Consider the following 17,403-nt stretch of genomic DNA (forward strand, 5'->3'; position numbering starts at 1 on the left):
ATGTATGCACTGCTTGTGAACACAGAACTAGGGAGGAGAAAACACTTAGCATTTCCAGAAACTGGAGGGAAGCCCAGCACCTTCCATGTTGCATGGCTCCAACGTAATTATGATCACAGTATAAAGTATGCATCATTTCCCCTCATTTTATAGACACAGGAATGTGCCTCAGTGAAAGAAGCCAGATACTTGACAATGCATATAATTTGATTTCATGTGTAAATAAAGTTTACCAAGAGTACAACACATAGTTTTAGTGTTAGAACTAAGTCAAGAAAGTGGTTACTCTGGAGAGGAGAAAGGAGGAGCCACTGGAGAGGCCTCCAAACCCCATTGGGGGATTCCAACGGGCTGGCAACAATGGTCCACATCTTGGTTTAGGTGGTGGTTACACAGAATTCTTTGGCTGATAATTCACTGAGCTATATATAAATATTTCATGCATTTTTAAGTGTACTATATTTCAACCAAAATGCTTATGAAAATGAGGCTCTGAAGAGTTAAATAAGTTGTTCAAGTTCACATGGAAGACCTGGGGAAGAGTATGGATTCAGATTGTCATTTCTCAGATTAGACACCAAAATCTATAGTCTTCCCCAAGCTCTGCTGCCTTCAAAGAGGATGAATAAAAAATGAGTCTTCTCCATCGATAGTAGGCTACTCTTCAGTCAAGAAACCTCTCTCTCGGGTCAGAAAGAAATGTTTTAAAGCAAGATTCTTTTGTTGTTTTTTTAACTAAGGAAGGCAAATCAAGATCCTATCATCTTTGTATATATTTTTCCTTGAAAAGTGGGCTGTCTCTGGTAATGTTTTCTTTGAGTTAGAGAGGTTTCTAATCTTTACAACTGATGCATCAGCCGCAGTAAAAGCCTCTAGTTCAGAACTTCTGATTTGGCCTCTAGTAAATTTCTTTTGCTTGGAGAGTCCAAGGACCCGAGTCAGTAAAATAAAGTAAACAGATAATTAAAGCTGAATAGACAGTCCAGATACACACAGTTAAGTAATTTTTGACAAAGTCATATAAATCATTCAAAGAGGAAAGAATATCTTCTCAAGCCAAACAAGTGGATATTTGCGTAGAAAAAAAAAAGACTTCAAATCCCTTCTTACGGCATACACAAACATTAATTCAGGATGGATCAGAGTTTTATTAAACCTAAAAGCTATAAAAAACAAAAAGAAAATATTTGATGGGGTAGGCAGAGAATTCTTAGATTGGTTCAACATAGCACTCATCTTAAAATGAGAAATGTGATCGATTTGACTTAATTAAAATTAAATTCTGCTCCTTGAAAGACAGTAATAAGAAAATGAAAAGGGAAAACATTTTTGCCACATGTGTATCTGACAAAGGACTTAAACCCAGAATATATTTTTAAAAGTCCCACACATTAATCAAAAGATGAACGGTCTAATATTTCTTTTTTTAAAAAAAAATTTAATGTTTATTTTTGAGAGAGAGAGAGAGAGAGAGAGAGAGAGAGAGAGAGTGAGTGTGTGTGAACGGGGGAGGGTCAGAGAGAGAGGGAGACACAGAATCCGAAACAGGCTCCAGGATCCGAGCTGGCAGCACAGAGCCTGACGTGGGACTCGAACTCACAAACCATGAGATCATGACCTGAGCTGAAGCCAGATGCCTAACCGACTGAGCCACCCAGGTGCCCCAACAGTCTAATATTTCTAATGGGCAAAGTATCCAACAGATATTTTATAAACAATAATGGATGGTTCAGTAAGCACATAAGAATATGTTCAATAGGGACACCTTGGTGGCTCAGTCATTTAGGCATCTGACTCTTGATATCAGCTCAGGTCACAATCTCATGTTTTGTGAGTTTGAATACTGCATTGGGCTCCATGCTGACAGTGTGGAGCCTGCTTGGGATTCTCTCTCTTTCTCTCTGCCCCTCCCCTACTCGGGTATGTGCTCGTGTGCTCTCTCTGTCTGTCTGTCTCTCTCTGTCTCAAAATAAATAAATAAACTTAAAAAGAAAAAGATTATGTTCCACAATCATTGGTCATCAGAGTAATTAAATTCACAGTGAGATGTCCGTGTACCCTCACAAGAACAGCTAAAAGATAGTGAGGTAACATCAATTGTTGGCAAGGATAGGAAACAACTGGATAAATAATAAATAAATAAATAAATAAATAAATAAATAAATAAATAAATAAATTCTGTAGTGCTTTGTTGGCATATCAGTGAATACAAATCAGTTTGATGCAGGGATTTCTCAAAGGGTCACGTTTCTGTTCACTTAGAGCTGTCATGCACAAGTAGTACATCCCTCCTGGGTATTTGTCATCAGTTTTAGTCTTATTATTTATCCCATTATGGTTTTATATATCTTTTTCACTGGTTTTTTTTTTCTATCTCTCCTACTAGATCGTGAACCCTAAGAGGGCGGAGTGCGTACCTGGTACCAGAAACAGAAAATAAGCTCAAAGAAGAGGTTTTGAATGAATGATGTTTAAATTAATGAAGGAATCAATGGAGAAGAAACAGAATGACAAGAATTTAAAGATTATGAGGCATTTTCGTACAGGGCAGAAGCACATTTCTAAAGTCAAGGCAACAGTCTTGCTGAGGGCTGCCTGCTTCCTTGTGGGTCTTCGTTATGGTCTATCTACCTACGTGACTAGTCTGGACAGCAAGTATTTACTGAGAAGTTACTACATTCAAGGCCCTGTACATGGGTAGGAATAATCTGGATGAGGAGCTCATAGACTGATATCCAGTTATATCCTGAACTAAAGTGAATGACTGTAAGTAACTGCCAGTTTGGATTTGAGACATAGCTATGATTCCTATCCTTTGCTTGTTTTCATAAATCACAACTTGGATTTAAATAATGATACGGCACTCAAGCACAGGGGCTTAAATAAATCGTCCTTTGCATTCCAAAGAGTCTGCTCAGGTGTGTAGTTGTGTTTTAGTAAATCACAAGATTTTCACATTCAAGTCTTTTCTGACTCTTTTATTATATGAGGCAATAGAAATTTGTATTAATCTTTATTTCTCTGCCTAATTTTAATTCTCTGTGTATAAGGAGCACCACATTGAGGCTGTTGTCAGTGTGGTAAAATAGCATCTGACACAAACTCTTTGTACGTATACCTCATTGTTGCTGATCTTACTAGTGTGTAATTCTTTAACTCACTCATAACCTGCCCCCAACCTAACACCCAGCTTCTTCAAGGATAGCTAGTGTCATGCCCTCAAGTTATTCTTTATTTTTTGAACTTCACAGTGGAAGTGGCTAATGGGCATTTTCCTTTACTGCAGCTAACATCCCCATCAGTGCATTAGTCAGAAGGCCAAAGAGCATATCATTTGCAAGAGCAGCACTGAGCATATTTATGACATTTTAAATTGAGTAAACATCGGACTTTGATTTTACAACTTCAATTTTGAAAGGGGCCCCCACTAATAAATAATGTGGTAAATTTCAATTAGGAATGTTGCATTTCATCACTTTTTTAAAAGTGATTTTGAATAGAGACTCGGGGATTGCAATATAGTTGGAAAGAGTTCAAAGTAAAAAATAATCAAGGAGTTATCCATGGCAGAGAATTTTTACAAAAAAGCTGTATTTTTACAAAAAGATACATGAGAAATGAAATGTAAATCCATGTCCAAGTTTAGAAGACTCAATCTTAATATCTATGTTGGATAAAAGAAATTTTTGTAATTGTGAACTCAGGACTGAATCGTAACGCAAAAAAAAAAAAACACAACAAAACAAAACAACAACAAAACAAAGAAAGAAAAGAAAAAAATAAAGAAATAAAGCAGCTTCCCCTTGTGCAATTTTTCTGGAACTCTAGTGAGGAAATGCTGCCTTTTCTTTTAAAACTGTGGTTTTCTCACAAAATTTTGCTCTAATCCTATTCAACTCCATCAAATGTGGGACATTTTAATTCTGCATAATTCTAGTTTCTTAGAGACGGATGTGAAGCACCAGTTCCTTGGGGACAGTCAGTGCTGAGACAGGTCAGAGAACAGAGGGATCCCTGTGGGCAAGTGAGGAGGGAGTGTTGGGAAGGTTTTGTAAAAGAGAGAAACCTTGACTAGGATTAGAGGGGCTGAATTGGATAGTAAGACCTAACTCAAAAAAAGCTTTTTATTTAAAAAAATATACATCCAAGTATAAACCCATGGGTAGAATGAGAAGATAGTGTCAGACACATTATCTGGTCCAAAGAAACTCTGTTTTCCTTGTAAATGTACACTATAATTGCACAAAATACCATGGGCGATCATGTGCTTTATACAAGCATGCAAAGGACTTGCATGTGTCTTAGCATTTCTCAAAGTCTGTTCCATGGAACCTGCAGGTGTTAACAGATAAACTCTGGATAAAGAGGTTCTGCGGTCAAAATATTTGGGAAACTCCCAAGGTTCAACCATTCTTTTTCAGCCTCAAATACTTCTCGGCATCATTATGATGCAAATGTGCACTGAGAATCTATAATGGGGAATATATTTAGGATTTTCAAATTTATTTTATCATAAAACTTCTCTTGGGATGTTTCAAGTGTCTTGTAGTTTCTATGCTCTATTTCTTAGAATAGTGCTTGATACATAGTGAAGAAATAACACTACTATCATTATCATTCCAAGGTCATATGACTAGTGATGGTAAAGCTTAGATTTGAAGCCAGGTTTGTGGGTGTCTACGCTATACAGTAAAATCAATATCCATGTGGACAATGACAAAATTGGTGAATCAAGTCAAGAGGTATGCTGAGCAATGGAAACAGCATGAGCTTCAGCATCAAACAGAGCTGTGTCTAATGCCAGTAAAACGGATCATTTACTGTACAATGTGTGTCCATTAGCTCACCTGTCCAAACCTCCATTTCTTCACAGACTATAGAAGGATGTTTGCACCTGTATGGCAGGGCTATTATCAACATGTGAGCTGATCTGTATCAAATGTTCCTATCACAATGACCCTGGCAAAATGGTAATAGTCACTAATGAAATTGAATCATGCACGTTAAAGTCATATTGAAGAAGAGGTTGGGTAAAAACGAGCATCCTGAATGCAAATAGTGAACATTCTTTACTATATCAAAGCTGCATCAGGATCCCTTTAAGAAAAAGGCAAATCAAGTCTATGACGGCCCTCGGTCACTCCTTCTAGATCCATGTGCTTGCTTGTTATCATTCAAGGCATTCCAAAGAGAGTTGGGATGGCCTGTCAGCCGTGTTTTGCAGGAAAGCTCCATAATCTTGTAAACCTGGTCTGGTCCCCTCTTTCCTTCCCTGCTCTTCTCTCTCTGTAGTGATTTCTTTCTCCCATTTGAATTCACATTATTGTCCTGAACAGCATTTGCTCATCATCTTAAATTCTGACTATGTTCCCTGGAGTAAATTACAAAAGGCTGGATCTAAAAAGAAAATGGGGGTGGGGGGTGAGGCTAAAGGGACTGCTTCTCAGCAGCCAAGCTGGCCTGCGTGGCAAATGACTGGCATATAATACACCGTCTAGAAAGAAGCTTAGCACTTGGGGAACGTCCTCATCTACGTCCTCATCATCACCAGCCTTGCTGAGTGGTCTCGGCCAAAGACAACATGTGAAGAATGACTTATTGCCTACAGAGAGATCTTGCGTTTTCCACAATATGGCGCTTAGAACTAAGAAAAGAAAAACCAAAACTGAAAATAGACATTTTTTTTTCTGTAACTCATTTGGCAAAACAACCAGACCTAAGCAGATATAAAGTTATTTAGAGTTTTCATCCCACTTCATGGTATATACACTTGCTGTTGTGTTTGATTATGGCATGCTCAGACCCGACCCAAGGTGTTCTGTAACACATGGCATCTCTACTGTAACACTTTTCTAAAATCTCAAAAACCCTGAATAACAAAATGTACCTAGCTCTAAAGGAGTGTGGTTCTGTATAATCAAAACATCAGAACTTTGTGTACTGAAGAGTATGTTTCTTTCCCCTCTCCACTGATTAATCTCTCCACAACTCCCACCACCTCAAGCTGACCCCTTCCCCTTCTGCTACTTCTATCTTTGGCAGCATGCTCAAATAGTTGAAGGTCATCGTCAAATGTGTTTTTGGTCTCCCCTTTTTGTGCCTTTCTTTTATTCATTTGGTGATTCTTATTTTTGGCTTTTTAGGTACTGAGGCTCTCTACCCCTAGGACCAGACTCTGTCTATTACCCCACCCAAATGTGCATGGAATAATGGTATGAAAAATGGTCCCAAAACTCCTGTTGTGGAGGAAACTGTCTTGTGGGGGGAAAATATATTCTTGCGAGGAGTTCAAGTAAGTAAATTAGGATGTTAAGCTGTGCTACATGAACAAATGAGAGCAGTTTGTGTTTTGGTTCTTGAGAGGCCTGGAGAGAAGAGCAGGTGAGAGAGAGGATTGAATTGAAGAAAAGAACCATTTAGTAAGTGGATTGTACTGGGGATAATTAACAGTGAAACAGCCGTCAGCTAAAATAACATTGAAGCTTAGAGATGTCTAAAATGTGATATTAGGTTGTTCATCTGATATATCATGTGACTACTAAAATTTCTGTGAAGTTTATCCCAGGGGTGTTTTATGGAAGAGGAGTTTGGGTATGTGTGTGTGTCTGTATGTGTGCATAGAAATCAAGGAAGGGCCTGGTTTTCCTGTGTGTTGGTATGAGAACGGGGACATTATGGACTGAAGTAGGAGCCCAAAGACAAAGGTATCAAAGCATTAGTAGAATCTCTGTATATAGAAAAAATTAACTCAAAATGGACTAAGACCTAAACATAAGAGCTAACACTATAAAACTCTTAGAAGAAAATGTAACTTTCACACAGGTGACAAAAGTAAAAACTAAATTGGACTTCATCAAAATTAAAAATGTTTTGCACCAAAGAACACCATTAAGACAGTATAAAGACACCCACAGAATGAGAGAAAAGTTTTCAAATCATACATCTGATTAAGAATTTGTATCCATAATATATAAAGAACTCTTGCATCTCAATAATAAAATGGAAACCCAATTAAAAATGTTAACAGGATTTGAACAGACATTTCTCCAAGGAAGACAGACAAATGGCAAATAAAGTACATGAAAAGACACTCAACATTATTAGTCTCTAGGGAAATACAAATCAAAAGTACAATAAGATACCATTTCACACCCGCTAGGAGGTTATAACCAAGAAAGGAGACAATAACAATTGATGGCAAGTATGTGAAGAAACTAAAATCCTCCTACGTTATTGGTAGGAATGTAAACTAGCGTAGCCACTTTGGAGGCAGGTTCTCAAAGTGTTCAACAGAATCACCGTAGGTCTCGGCAACTCCTTTCCTACGTATATGCCCAAGAGAACTGAAAACGTATGTTCATGCAAAAACTTGCATGTACATGTTGGTATCAGCATTATTCATTATAAAGAATGGAAACAATCCAAATGCCCATCAATTGATGTGGAGTACCATACAATGGAATATTATTCAGCCATGAGAAGGAAAGAGATTTTGACACAGGCTGTAACATAAATGAATCTTGGCAATGTTTTGGTAAAGTGCAAGAAGCCAGACACATAAGGCTGCATCTATGATTCCATGTGTATGAAATATTCAGAATAGGCAAATCTATAGAGACAGAACATAGATTAGGGTTTGCCAAGGGCTGAGGTAAGGGTAAATGGAGACTGACTTCTCACTGGTACTGGGTTTCTTTTGGGGATAATGAAAATATTCTGGAATTAGTGAGTGGATGCACAACTCTGTGAATATACTGAAATCCACTATATTGTACAATTTTAAAAGGTGAGCTTTATGGTATATGAATCCTCTCTCAACAGAGCTGTTATTTAAAAACAGTGTCAGTGGATGATGGGCTTTGAGAAGGGCACTTGTTGGGATGAGCACTGGGTGTTGTATATAAGTGATGAATCATGGGAATCTACTCCCAAAGAGCACGCTGTAAACGCTGCATGTTAGCTAACTTGACAATAAAGTATACTTAAAAAATGAAAAATAAATAAAACTATTACAAGAAAAAATAAAAAATAAAAAGAGCATCAGTGCTCCAGGAATTTTTTAGGTTCCTGAAGAGATCTTTGAACTTGAATCAGTACAAAATTTTTCCCCTATATCTCAAGGGGCAAAGAGATACTGGATGGTATTCAGCTTATATTTGTAAGGTTTTATCTAGTAAACATCACTCAGTTGGATGTCCAGTGTGACCTATCATTATTATTGTTTTCTATGAAAACTCTGACCCCTAAAAGATTGGAAGCATGGAGTGAGGTTACACATGATTTCTGCCTTCTCACATCCTGATATGGAATCTACTCCCTGCATAAGATATAAACATACTCTAAATACCTCACCATTCATATATGATATTGGCATAATGCACCGGGTTTTTAAAGCACCTTGGCCTTTATGCTTTCAATAATAATAATTATTCCCAATGTAAAGATACAACAACCAGGGCCTAAATAAGATTTTAAGTGACATAGATAGGAAACAACCCCAGAATTGGAGTGTGCTACATTGACAGTCGAGCCTCCCTTACACACCTTACTGTGTATAATCCACTTCTCAACTCAAAGGACTGAGTGATCACATCAATGAAAGCTTGTTGTTGGTGGTGGTGGGGGGGGGGGCGGGTTATATTAGCAGGAGCCTCTTTTACTTAGTCTTCTTCGCATGCTGACAAGGCCACTGCTTACTCTGCTTCCTTTAGCTGGGTTAGTCCAAGTACAAGGAGGTCTCATTCATTTGTGAATGCATTTAATTTCTAGGGAAAGCAACTCATGCAAGTGTGCTCATTCTTAGCAGTTTGCCTTGGGAAAGTCAACTTTACCTCTCCATGTCTGACTTTTCTCCTCTGTACAAATGTACAGGTAAGAGTCTCTACCTCACTGGGTCACAGTGAGGATTAAATGAGATAATGCACCAGTACACCAGGATCTAATGAGTGCTTTGTAAATAAGTTACTAATAACAAAGATTCCTCACCTGAGAATGAAGGACCTCAGGGAGCTACTGCTGAACAGCAGGCCTCTCTCTGAAGGACCTCTTTGAATTGCTCAATTTTCTCAATTGTGAATCACCATAATGTGATTCTCCTTGAGTCACAGAGATGTTTTTTAAAGAAGGTGAAGAAAAGAAAGGCATGGCATTACTTTAAGAAGGAAGGAAGGAAGGAAGGAAGGAAGGAAGGAAGGAAGGAAGGAAGGAAGGAAGGAAGGAATGACAGACACACACATGAAAACTAAGAATCTGCAACACGTTTTACCTATGTGTTGGGGAGAAATTGGGTGTGTCCACCACTGCTGTCTATAGTGAAGTTTTGACTAATGTATGCACGTGAAATAAAAAATGTCCTTGAAGCTTCTCAGGGCTGCGGCCCGCTTAGGTATTTATGTCTAGTGATGAAGGCAAATGCAATTCAGTCTGCTGAGCATAAGAAAAACCATCCCCAGACCCACTCCACTATCTTTCAACATAATGCATTATACTCTTTTCCCAGCAGTTAACATTGCTCAGAAAATCCCTTCATGGGTTTCTCCCTTTCCAAAACTTGGGTTCTTACTCTTTTCCCAGAAACAATCCTCTTTATTGAGTATATCTACCACAGAGACACTGGTCGTGCTTCAGGAACATCAGCATTCACATTATTTCTGTGCCTTTGTTTGCAACATAAATCCCTGAAACCCTGTCTCCAAGAGGGAATGTTGTCATTCCTGCCATGGGGTAAGGCATTTAGCTTAGTGTTAATTTGCCATCAGCGTAATTTAAACAACTTCATAAAATATAAATGGCATGAAATGGAAACGCATTTGTTTTGGTAGCAGATGCCTCTGTTTTATGTGAGGAAGTTAGTCTCATGGTTACAGGCACATTGGGTCCCCTGCCAGGGCCTTCAACATAAAACACGGAGGTTGGACGCCACCCATATTCTAGAGAAATGAACACAATTGCTTGGAAATGCCACACTGATACCTTTTCCACAAATGCCAGAGAGAAACAAACTAAAATGGGACTTTTTTTTTTTTTTACCCCTGCAGAGAAGAAAGAAAATCAGAAGATTGAGTCTTACTGTCCTGACAGGTATCCTGAGAGGTGTTATCTTAAGGGAACACTTTTCTGGAACAGAAAAGAACTTCCAACTAATACGGCTACTTCTAAGGTAAGGCTGTGTACTGCTTTTGATAGCAGGGAGAGGACAATATACAAAGTCCCCGTTGGGCCACGTGATTAGTCTTTTCAGCCCATGGCTTTCGAGTGCTTCTCCTTCTCTCCCATTACACCTCTCTGTGACATTCCATTGTTCATACTTGGGGGATATGGGAGGAAAGGGATTTCATTCATTCATTTATCAAATACTTGCATTTTTCTATGTGCCATGGATTTTTTACTCACAATGAATACAAAGGTGAACATGGCAAATTGCTAGTTTTCTAATTTTCAACTTCGGTCAGCCTATTGTATTCTGAGGCATCTCTATGAAACATGTAATAACTAGTAAAATCATAGTTTTTCATCTAAAGAACTGTCCCTTGTCTCTTTTGTATCTGGATTGGTGAAATCAGGTAAGCTAGCCTGTACTCAAGTATGGGATTCTCTCCTTCTCTTCCTTGATGTTTAAAGATGGTCAACACTTTGGTTTTGGCCGCCTTTCAAAAGAGGCTGTCTCTCCATCTCACACTAAATGTGAGTTATTGACCTTCCTCTCACAATCCTGCTCCCCTCTCAGCCTTCCCTGTCTTGGGTGATGGCCACTTCATTCTTCCAACTTGTGGGCCAAATCCTTGAAGTGGGTCCTTGACCCTTCTCTTTCTCTGACACCTTACATCCAATCTGTCAGGAAACCTCCCTTGCCTCTACCTTCCACATGCATCTGGAACCTGATCTCTGCTCCCTACCTCTCTGCTACCTCCCTGGCTCAAACTGCTATCTTGTGTCTAGGGTAGGACTGGAGCTTCCTGTAAAGTCTCCCTCCTTCCACCTTTGCCATCCTATAGTCTATTTTCAATGAGGCATCCGGAACAATCAGTTTAAAATGCAAGTGAGATCATGTAGCTCCTGTTCCCAAATGCCTGTAATTAGGTCATCCTCACTGTGGTCAGAGTAAAAGCCAAAGTCCTTAGAGACTGAGATCTGGTTCCTTTCTTTCCCTGGCCTCACCTCCTACACTCAACTCCCCGCCCCTCTCAGTGTCCATACCAGCAACCTCTTTGCTGGCCCTGAATATACTGGGTACACTCCAATCTAATGGCATTTGCACCTGAGTTAGCTGTTGCCTCTGTTCCTTTACCTAGAATGTTCTTCCCCCCATATATTCATGGCTGACTTCTCCATTTCTTTTAGGTCTTTGCTCAAAAGTTTCCTTCCCCCTGAGATCTACTGTAACCATCCTAAAATTATAACCTTTCTCATTTACACAGTACATCCATCCTCTTTACTTGCTCTGTTTTCCTCTCCCTCCCCACACTTACCACTTTCTTACCTACTATGTAACTAATTTCTCGTGTCTTGTTTCATATCTGATCCCCCCACCCCCCATGGGTTGGTTGTGCCATGCAACTAACTGGTCCTTGCCCAGGAATTGTGACAAGTTAAATATGTCACTTCCAGGTTAGAGCATTTAATTGCTGACATGAGACACTCTGGAACTCTCTTGTCTTCTGTATGGAAATCAGCAATGTCTGTGAATGGGGACTTTGATCCTTGACTTATTCCAATGAGCAGGACCCTCCCACCTTTTCCACTCTAGCAAACTACCACAGACATAAGAGCAAGAAACAAGCCTTTTTGTCTTGCCACTGAGTCTTGGGGGTTGTTTGATGGCACAGCATTGCCTAAGCCACTCTGATCGATGCAGGGAAGATGGAGAAATTGCTTACCCAGTGTCACACAGCCAGGAAGTCCAGACATTCCTCTATGACACATAACAAATTTCTGAAGGTGTGTTGGAAACACAATGGTCTGAAAGTCAAACAATATATTTGCATGCTTTAAATTGAGGACCAATCCCAAGGAACTAAAGCCATTTATAAAACCCAACCTGTGGGCTGTGCAGATGCTGCCTTCTTCAGAATCAGACAACTAGTCAACAGATGACGACTTCAATAGAGGACTAGGTACAGGTGAGATTGCCTGCAGCAGGGTTATCGTTATCTTATCATTTCTCTTTTCCACTGGGTAGGAAACCACTCCAAGCAAATTCCTGGTGAATCCCCCTTAACAAGCTGCCTCAGGGACTGAAATGACCAGTACAATGGTTCTCAAACCTGTGTATCAGAATCACCTGAAGAGCTTATTAAAACACAAGCTGCTGGACCCCACTCCAGTGGGTCTGGAGTAAGCCTGAGAATTTGTATTTTTCATAGTTTTCCACATGATTCTCATGATACTGGTCCAGAGACTACACTTGAGAACCATTAACAACAATAAGTAGTCCAAATGTCAATTCAAAAACAAAACAGAGGCTCCGGGGTGACTCAGTTGGTTAAGCGTCCGACTTCGGCTCAGGTCATGATCTCACAGTTTGTGAGTTTAAGCCCTGTGTTGGGTTCTGTGTTGACAGCTCAGAGCCTGGAGCTGGCTTCAGATTCTGTGTCTCCCCCTCTCTCTGTCCCTCCCTCTGCTCACACTCTCTCTAAAAAATAAACATTAAAAAAAAACACACACACACACACAACTATATTTGTAGGCTACAAAATATTTCTGGTAAGAACTTCCAAATTCCAAAATTTCCAAATCAAATTAGTCATCATGGAAACAGAACTTTCTTACACCTCTTATGGTTTGGGGTTAGGGTAATCACACACCCCCTTGCTCAGAACATTCCTGACTCACACCTACTGCCCCAGCGTTTGTGTGTCAACAGCCCCTCCTTTCACTCTGGTCAGTGTCCAGGTCTGAATAAGTTATATGATTGTTCTGGGTAGGCCTGTTTACTTTTATTTTACAATTTTTTTCAAGTTTATTAAAAAATTTTTTAAACGTTTATTTATTTTTGAGAGTGAGACAGAGCATGAGCAGGGGAGGGGCAGAGGAGGCAGGGCGTGGGGGAGGGGGCACAGAATCCAAGCTCCAGGCTCTGAGTTGTCAGCAGACTGTGAGATTATGACCTGAGCCGAAGTCAGACACTTAACTGAGCCACCCAGATGCCCCTAAGTTTATTTATTCATTTTGAGAGAAAAGAGCATGAGCAGGGTGGGGCAAAGAGAGAGGGGAGAGAGAGAATCCCAAGCAGGCTCTGTGTTGTCAGTGCAGGGCCCCTCGAGGGGCTCAAACTCACAAATTGTGAGATCACGACCTGAGCAGAAATCAAGAGTGGAACGCTTAAACAATGGAGCCACTCAGGTTGCTTCTAGGTCTTTTTACATTTTTGACTTTGACTTATGATGGTTTAAGGGCCTCAAAGATCTTAATCCCACCAAGGTTGCTGTGCTGTTGGGAGAAAGACCTGTGTTCTTGCTAGCCTCAGGACCCCTGTTGGTTTTCACGGGGAGATAGGGAGTAGGGATGGAGGAGGGGGGCGTGTTGAACATGGGCTCCTCCCCGTAACTGGCCAGCACGCTGCAAGAGCTAGGAATCAGCCTTGCTCACTGATACATGCAATACGAAGTCAAGCATAAAAAAAAGCTTCTGGGGTGCTGATGTATAATGCTGAAAAACAAAGACTGTCAGAAAAATGAAGATCTCAATATGCACCCCTGTCCCCAACAATGGGAATAGAACCAGAATTAATCTTCCAGCTGAATGGCCGCTGCCATTTTATTCTCCCAGCCGGCTCTCAAGTCTTATATGAGGCAAACGCATGCTTTTTGCCAATCTTACTAATGTTCTTTCCTGAGGTCCATGTTGTTGAGTTGGAGGCTCTGATGACTAAAGAGGGTAAGTCTGCAGGGGCACGTTATCTCCACCTGAGGAGAAGCCCCACAGGGGCCACCCTCTTTCCGAATGAGAGGGAAGGATTCCTTGACATAAATTACGGTGTGGGTGTCCTGGCCCAGGGATGAGAATAAAGCTTTGCCTTTCCACCCCCTTTTAATAGCATCTAATTACTTCCAGGCTTCTAGACAGTTTCACAACACAATGATTAACGTAGTGGGAAAAGCACTTTTCAGCTAGGCTGTCATCTATCTATTTTTTTTTTCTTCTTTAAAAAAAATTATGATTGAAGCTTAGTTGACATGCGTTATATTAGTTTCAGGTGCATGACAGTGATTTGACAATTCTGTACATTACTTGATGCTCAGCACGAATAGCTACTTCTTGATAACTGCGGGAATCCTTACTTGAAGCCATTTATCTGAGTTGAAGGCTGCCCCTAAAGATACATACAGCTGGCTACAGCTTTAGTGTAATGGCAATTCTCTAGAGTGACAGAGATGTGCACCTAACTGGCAGAGCCTCTCAACATTCCAGATTGTTAGCTAACTCCACTCCAAGCTTGTCCTGTATCATCCAGAACATGCAGTATTGCTGTAACTGGTTTCAGGTCAATAGACGTTTAGGAAAGGCAGATGGGGACAGTATGGTGGGGAGGCCAACTGGATGCATAAATGAAAATGGGCCAAAGACACGTGTCACCCCCACATTAAAAGAAACCGCAGAGTCTACTGGTATTTACTAGGTAGTTGCTTTATAGAAACACTGTGCTTACGGTAAATGCAGCTAAGTTGACAGTTTTTGCCTTGTGGGAGTTTTAATTTTATCACGGATGACCTAAATTCAACCAACACTCTTCACAACTGCCGACACCCTGTACCCACACACACACGCCCATAGACCGCTCAGGCTGCCATAGCCAGATACAATACCCTGGGTGCGGTCAACAAGAGTTTATTTTCTCCCAGTTCTGAAGGACCACTAGTCCAAGATCAAGGTTCAAGCAGGGTTCCGATTCTAGTGAGGGCTCTTTTCCTGACTTGCAGATAGGCACTTTCTTGCAGGTCTTCATGTGGTGGCAGAGACTGAGGGTTGGGGGTTTGGAGCGTGGGTGCGAGCTCTCTCTTTCCTCCTCCCATAAGGCCACAGTACTTTCGAATTAGGGCCCCACCCTAATTTAACCTTCATGACCTCATTTAACCTTCATTGCATCCTGGAGACCTTATCTCCAAATACTGTCACACTGGGGGGTTCGGGCTTCAACATACAAAGTGGCGGGGGCACAATTCAGTCCACAGCATACATAGGGCACACTAAGGCAGGAGCTAATGCAGTGCTGAGACCACTGATGATTAAATATTTACAGTGAGGAGAACCTTCTTGAAGCAGGCCTGCCGTGTGCTCTGGGAGCATTCTGACAGTCTGCTGCAAGGAGAGGTCAGTGTGAGCTCTTTTCAGTTAGCCAGGAAAGGCTTTCTAGACAAATGGGGATTTCTGGTGATATCTGGAGGGCAGAAAGATAGATTTAAGTGATAACAGAGAGGATAATAAGACCAGCGGGAGCGGGAGCATGAGAGAGATCCTACTTAGAAGAAAGAAAGATACACAGAGGGGTAGTTTGCGAGAGTTTTCCTATTTTCCCTTTGCTTTTTTAAAGTGGCTTTAAAGTGGTCTGCCTTTGTGTTCCTACCGTAGGAAGCTCATCATTGTGGGCTGTGTGTAGGTGTTCATTTTTCTTTTACTCCCTCTGCACGCTTCTGTAGGCTGCTCCCTGGGGTTCTAAGGCATCTGCCTGGTTTTCTTACATTGTTCCCATCTCTATCCAAGCTGCCTGATTTACTCATCCCTCTTTCCTCACTCATCTACCTCCATCTCCTTTGCTTCCCACCCCCAATTAATTTGTGTAGTATCCTGACCCCTGTCAACACATATCCTCCTCAACTGCCTTATCTTGACCTTCTCTCGAAAAAAGCGGGCACAGGTGACTAAAAATCAAGCCAAACTGTTTGAAATGTGGGAACCCCACCTTTGGGTGCTTTCTGCAGTCTCTGCTTGGACTATATCCCCCTTTCCTGTCATTGCTTAAGTTTTAGAACCTAGGAAGCACACAGGAGATTCATTTAAGAAATCTCACACACACACAAATAGATGAATACCTGAGGTGATGGATACGTTAATGAACTAGATGTTGGGGGCACACTTTCACAATATATACCTCTATCAAATCACCATGATGTACAGTTTAAATAGCTTATAATTTTATTTGCCAATCATAATTCTATAAAGCTGAAATTATTTTAAAAAAGCACACACACACACAAAACCTAAAGGAATTTCAATGCACACACGTGCACAAGAATGACTCTTTTCTTGGGTGATTGGGAAGTTCAAGGGTCACGTCAAAGCAGTTGCTTCCAAATTCACACGAGCTTTGGTGAGCTGAGACTCTGTTAGGTGTCTCCTTGCCCACCCCACAGACCTGCTCACTTCTGCTGAGAAAGATGACAGTGTGATTTGGTGCAGAGCTTCCAAAGTCTTGATTTTAGGGCCCTAGGGTATCAAAAGAGTACTGCTCCCTCCTCTGCAGCTTTACAGCACGGAATGGCTTGAAAATGGGAGAGTAAAAGCACCATTAGAGCTCTCTCTTTGATTTAGGCCACGGTCTTCAGAAAGTTTCCTAATAAATTATGAATATGACGTCTGGGAGTACACGATTAGCCCATCAGCAAGGTTGTTTTTGTTGCTTTGCTTGGAAAGAAGATAGAAGATGTGTCATGGTGGGGAGGTGGGGGTGTCTGGCAAGGTCTGAGAGGGCAAAGCTGAAAGGGAGACACGTGGCAGGACAACTGGGAAGTTCTGGGAGCTCACTGCTGCTGACATCACAATTTTGCCTGAGAAGGTCCTGCCTGGCTTCTGGTCCTGGCACCATCACTTCCTAGCAGAGGGACTTCCAGCAAGTCACCGAGGCTCCATAAACCTTAGCTTCCCTGACCGTCATATGGAGATAATAATGGTATCTAAATTATATGGTGGTTGTGAGGGTGAAATGAGATATTGTAGGCAAACACTGGGCACAGTGTCTGTGGCTTGTTGTAAACACTCAATACTAATAATTATTATTATACAAGAATGACATCTTTTCTCCCATTCCAGTTTGAAGCTCATGGGTGTAAGACACATGTAATAGAAATTTCAAAAAAGTAATAGAAAAGCAGGGAAGCATCCTAAGCTAGAAATATTATCTTTGGGACACATGGTGGCTCAGTCGGTTGAGTATCCAACTTCAGCTCAGGTTATGATCTCAGTTTGTGAGTTCAAGCCTGCATCGGGCTCTGGGCTGACAGCTCAGAGCCTGGAGCCTACTTTGGATTCTGTGTCTCCCTCTCTCTCTGCCCCTTCCCTACTTGTGCTGTCTTTCTCTCTCAAAAATAAACAAACCTTAAAAAAAGAAAATAATTATCTTTGTATTATCCCCAAATTGGACTCCATTCAATAAAGGACTAAGAGTGTTCTTAGGAGATTTATAAAATG

The 17,403-nt window shown here is 40.9% G+C and overlaps 1 protein-coding gene and 1 long non-coding RNA gene across 10 annotated transcripts in view; one reads left to right on the forward strand and one right to left on the reverse strand.

Moving 5' to 3' along the window:
* Nucleotides 1–17,403, reverse strand: part of TRPM3 (transient receptor potential cation channel subfamily M member 3) — an 803,813-nt gene that overhangs the window by 334,497 nt on the left and 451,913 nt on the right. The gene's annotated exons all lie outside the window — the stretch shown is intronic.
* Nucleotides 1–17,403, forward strand: part of LOC147574723 (uncharacterized) — a 175,406-nt gene that overhangs the window by 88,707 nt on the left and 69,296 nt on the right. The window contains exons 2-5 of the long non-coding RNA XR_015243461.1: nt 2,387–2,766; nt 6,144–6,292; nt 8,770–8,871; nt 10,038–10,159. This is a non-coding gene — a long non-coding RNA (uncharacterized LOC147574723). The remainder of the gene's footprint in view (nt 1–2,386; nt 2,767–6,143; nt 6,293–8,769; nt 8,872–10,037; nt 10,160–17,403) is intronic.

This window comes from Puma concolor, chromosome D4 (assembly GCF_028749965.1).
Source record: "Puma concolor isolate L17-30 chromosome D4, mPumCon1.1.hap2, whole genome shotgun sequence".
NCBI classification, from domain to species: Eukaryota; Metazoa; Chordata; class Mammalia; order Carnivora; family Felidae; genus Puma; species Puma concolor.